The sequence below is a fragment of the Priapulus caudatus genome, unplaced genomic scaffold (assembly GCF_000485595.1).
Source record: "Priapulus caudatus unplaced genomic scaffold, Priapulus_caudatus-5.0.1 Scaffold3589, whole genome shotgun sequence".
Classification (NCBI taxonomy): domain Eukaryota; kingdom Metazoa; phylum Priapulida; class Priapulimorpha; order Priapulimorphida; family Priapulidae; genus Priapulus; species Priapulus caudatus.
Genome location: NW_014580650.1, coordinates 10188 through 15452, shown reverse-complemented (window position 1 = coordinate 15452; position 5265 = coordinate 10188). Strand labels below are relative to the sequence as shown.

Genomic DNA, 5265 nt, shown 5'->3' with positions numbered 1-5265 from the left:
TCTCGAGCTTGTCTTAGCAACTTTGCTCTATCTGCTTCAACTTTCGCCCTCTCTCTCTCTTTCTCTTTTTCCAGCCTCTTCCCCTTCTCAATCTCACTCTCTATCTCTCCCGGTGGGTCTCTCTTTATCTCGCTCTCTCCTGTCTCTCTTCTTCTCTCGTCTTCCCTCTCTCCTCTCTTCTTTCTCTCTCTCTCTCTCTCTCTTCTTCTTCTCTCCTCTCTCTCTTCTCTCTCTCTCTTCTCTCTCTCTGTCTCTTCTGTCACGCTCGCTAGCGAGCTCCCGCCGTTCACCGTTCTTTCCTCCACAAAATCTCGTCGGTCTTCGTCACGTGACTCGTGAGCCGACATCTCCAGTGATTAACGACCTAGACACGTGGCGCCGCCTGGCGACCGACGGATGGTTTGTCCTGGCCGCCGCTAGATGGCGCTGTCCAGTTTTTTTTTCTATTTCTGGCGGGCGAAGATTGGGATGAGATGTGGGTGACGTCACTGCCGTTGGGGGAGGCGGCGTCGGGGCGTGGCTGTGGGTGGGGGTTGGTGGGTGGGTGGGGGTTTGGATGATGCTCCTTACCAATTGACTCTGCATGGCTGCGTTGTCCTTACTCTGCATGGTAGAATTACCCCCCCCCCCCCACAATGTTTCCCTACCCCCCAATTTCAGTCCTACCCCACACTGTCCCTACCCAACCCCCAACCCCCCAATTTCCGTCTCACACACACCCACCCTCAGACCACCCCACCCTCCCCATTGACCATACCTGCATGGTAGACTCCCCCCCCCACTCCTCCTCGCATGTTACTGTGAAGTTACGTAGGTAGGTATGCCTGCAGCTGCTATATATATTCGGTGGTAGAGGTAGCGGTAGTGGTAGAGGTAGCGGTAGTTGCTTGCTTTCTCTTAGGCTCTGATGTTTACTTGACGTATTGCGTGCAAATACTGCGAGACAGATGTGTGTTTGCAGGTGGAATGCCCCCCCCACCGTGAAGTGCTGAAATATACCTTATATAGACATCTAATTATGTGCAGAGTCCTTACCTGGTTAAATAGACACCTTACCTGCCCACATACCCTTTATATAGACACCTGCTGATGTGCAGAGACCTTACCTGGTCATATAGACAGCACTTGATTATATATATATATATATACAGGATATAGGCCTATATATATAAACAGGTCAGCTGTCTATATGACCATCTACCTTACCAGCTTATATAGAGAGTCCTTACCTGGTTGTATACATATCAGGAGTAGATCATAGGGATTCCCTATTATCTACTCCTGATACATATATAATAGCCTTCCCTATCTCATGTCCCCATATGCCTTCTTCTACCTGGGTAGAGAAGTGTTACTTTTGCCCGTGCATTCTTCACCTGAATTCTACATCTGGACTCGCAGTAAGTGTGCGCATGCGTGGTCGGTAGGTCAGCTGAGCATGTGTGCATTTGTTAGTTAAGCGCACGCGTCTTTGTATCATAACTCATCGTCAATAATCAATTAATAATTATCGTTATAAATATAATTATAATAAGGTATTATTGACCTGGTTATATTATATTATTAACCAGTTCGATTCGAAAATGCTTGGTCAAGATTCGCGATTAGTACGTAGCGATGTTCGTACGGAGTTTTTCAACTAGAAGAAAAAATTCAACTTTTCGCTCGCATGCGCAATTTCACGCATGGGTTTCGCTCTCTCGATCCGCGTTTTTCGAATGAGCAATACGCGCCCATCATCCGCGTTTATGGTCTAACCGATGGCTGCGTCCATGTATTTGATTGTCACACACTTCATTACACCAGCATGTATTTTTTTCGTTTACATCGTAACTTCTTGTTTTCTGTATAGGCCTATCGATGGTGATTCAGATGTTTGCGTTTTTGGAATTATTCGTTTGGGAATAATTTCTGCATGGAAGCGGACGCGGGTTTCGCTAAGAATCGACACACGCGTGGGGTCTATGACGACGGTGACGTGGATCTGTGACGTATGTGTGACGTCACAGGAGTGTTTTTTTCCGCCCGGGCGAAGGAGAGTGAGAGTGTGTGAGTGTGAGAGCGAGAGAGAGAGAGAGAGAGAGAGAGAGAGAGAGAGAGGTGTGAGGAGATGAGACGAAGAGAGTGTGGAGTGTGAGCAGCGATCGAGAGAGACGAGAGAGAGAGAGAGAGAGAGAGAGGAGAGAGAAAGAGAGAGAGAGAGCGAGAGGGAGAGCGAGAGACGAAGAGACGAGAGAGGAGGATGAGAGAGAGACCTAGATCGAAGGCCGTACTGTGTTCTTGTTTTCGAATGTTGTTGTTCGTTGCATTTACGTTTCATTGCACGCCAAGCCCTCGGAAATGCCTAAATCGCGGCATCTTTAGTGCTAATTAACCTGTCAGCCAAAACGTTCGCGTGGCTGATTCAACTCGTTCTCAAGCGAACTTGTGGTCGCTAAGTCTAACGGTTTCCAATAGGAATGGAGAATATTGCTTTTGGGAAAACACAGGAGACTCCAAACCATTGGCATAGGTGCGGGGCAGACGGCCTAACTGCTCCTAAGGCGACATCTGAACTGGCTATAACGGTACTATTCGGCTAGAAATGTCTATTGATGTTCCTATCCCCGAAAAGGAAATCTCAGTAGTAGAGTCTAATCATTTTAAGCTAGGAACCCACCCTCCCCACCTTTTTGGCCCGCCTACACTACACCCCTAGCCCACATGACAGGCATTTCAGCGCATCGGAGCAAGAAACACACTCTGCAGTAACGAGATGACGTGTCGCCTCACTTACGGCTGACGTCAATCGCAAGAAGATCGAAGACGTCCCCCGCCAATCCGAGAAGAATCTGAGCGTAGTAGTCACGCGATGAACGCACCACCTATAGGCGGCTGCGGGCGGAATATGAGCGTTGCTTGCTGCTGCCGCGAGCCTTACAAGGCGATTCTTCTCTTCATCATCATCATCTTCTTCTCTTCGTTTCTTCGGCCGGATGTAGCGACGTCTAAAGAGAGACTGTCTTCTAATCGATGCTTTGCTCTGTCGAAAGTGAATCACTCGCCCGCACAGGTGTGCGGCGCCACGCACGCGTGTACGTGCACGCACGAGCAGTAAGCATCCATTGTGTGAAGCGTCGACTTGCGCCATGCATGGCTGACCACTCCCCTCGTTGTTACAGGCCAGTTTTCTCCAGTCCCTCAGTAGATTATCATATTGCACTCGTTCATTCCCTCACCGATCTATCTTATGACAACTCATATTTCATGGACTAAATATTATAATCATATATAATGATTATGATTATTAATGTATATATATAGTATATGTAATATAATATATATGTATATGAACTATACTAATTGCATATAGCTTGTTCATACCATAATCTGTGATATTTTGTTTTTGTTTGGTGCGTCGTCGTGTTCGCTTCTTTCATGGAATGAGAGTCGCGTCACCATGGTTACCGTGGGCGCCATATTGCATTGACCGCATCACCGCATAGACTCGCAAGGTTTTGTTCTTTGTCATTTTTCTCTACGTTTTTGCATGTTTTTCAGTTCTCTCGTTTTTGCATGGATTTTTAGTGTCAAGTGTGCGTGTGCATGTGTTTCCACAGTGCGCATGCGTGGCACGACTTGGTTCTACATCGGGCATGGGTGGTGCGGGCTTTCCTTGCTCCACAGGGTGTGGTCGAGACGAGGTCACCCAGAGGTCATGGAATCCCGTCGTTTGACGTAACCGGTAAAACTTCGTCGCTAAGACGCGATCATACGTCATCAGGCACTCTTACGTCACGCTGTCGTCTTTTTTTCTCGTCGGTGAAAGAAGGGGAAATGATGAAAAACGCATCTTCCTCTCTTGGCTTAATTCACACGTGATATTTGTTCCCACGTGATGCTTAAATGCTATCGTCATCGTCGTCGCCGTCAGCGCCGTCGCCGCGCTGTCGATTTTTTGTAAAACCCGCGCGTTCATCGCTACCGTGCGGGAGTGTCTCCCTCTATCGTCTGCGAAAACAATGATTATGCTCTTTACAAGTAATTGCCGTTGTGTGCGTGTTTTTTTCCGTTATTTCTTTGTTTGTTTTGCTAATTCTATTCTTGTTTACGTTACACACGCAGGGAGTGACGTATCATCCGATTGAAGGTCACACTGGAGTTCCGTTTAAGTAACGATGATGCCCCCCTGGTGGCCGGATGATGCGAATCACGTGACGCATCGCCACTTGTTTCGTATCTTGCCGCGCGCATTGTCACGCGAGACTTGTCGTACTTTTTTGAAATAATAAAAAAAATGTCTGTAATGTAATGTAATTCATTCTAGGGTAAATATATATGTTTATATAATATGTATATGTTTATGTATATATATATGTACATGTACATGTATATGTATATGAATATGTACATGTATATGTATATATGTACATGTACATGTATATGTATATATGTACATGTACATGTATATGTATATATGTACATGTACATGTACATATATCAATTGATTCTAATGATAAGTGAATGTGCTCCCACCAAATATTAGATATCTGCACATGCAGACTACACAGCTGTGTTGCTCGATCCTTGCTTCATCCACGAGAAAAACATATTATCACCATAGAATACCACACCATAGAAAAACCAATTCTTAAATATGAATAATAATCAAACAATCTAAGTGAATCTAACAATCTAATAAAAAAACTATCGTAGGCGTTTATTTTTGTTGTTTTTTTATGGCCGGAAACTCTGGATGTGTTAGACCTAGAGCTTCTCAGGTTTCAAGCGAAGAAAACGAGTTTATTTTTTCTCTCGCTTCAAGCGGTGAAAGCGAGTTTATCTCACCACGCTTCAAGCGCCAAAAAGAATAGCAAGGGTCGAGTAGTACACAGCTGGCGATTACTGAGTAGTAGATGAGTGAGTGAGTGAGTGAGGCGAGAGCGCCGTATTAGTAGTAGATGTTTGCGTGTTTTTCGCGATTTATTTTTTTGGTCTCACGCGGTAGTTATGAAAAGGGAAATATGATAATAATATGACATATATATATATCTATGTGTACATAATAGAGATCTCTATTATGTACTCTTGATATATATCTATGTGTACGTGTGTACGTGCGTTCGTCTAATATTGAATTTTCGCTGTTTTTCTTCTTTTCTTTCTTTCTCTTTAATGTATCTTAATCAGTATGTTTGGCTGGATGGATGGAAGGAGGATCTTGAGCGAGATTGAGGGATCATGATAGGAACACATTTTTAGATTTAATTAAAATTGTCCACAGTT

The 5265-nt window shown here is 44.8% G+C and overlaps 1 long non-coding RNA gene across 1 annotated transcript; it reads left to right on the top strand.

Annotated features, from left to right (window-relative positions):
* The first annotated feature begins 3059 nt into the window (after positions 1 to 3059).
* On the top strand, positions 3060 to 4296 carry LOC106819513. The gene is made up of 2 exons (XR_001395443.1): positions 3060 to 3093; positions 4105 to 4296. It is a non-coding gene; the product is annotated as an uncharacterized LOC106819513 (long non-coding RNA).
* The last annotated feature ends 969 nt before the right edge of the window (positions 4297 to 5265 follow it).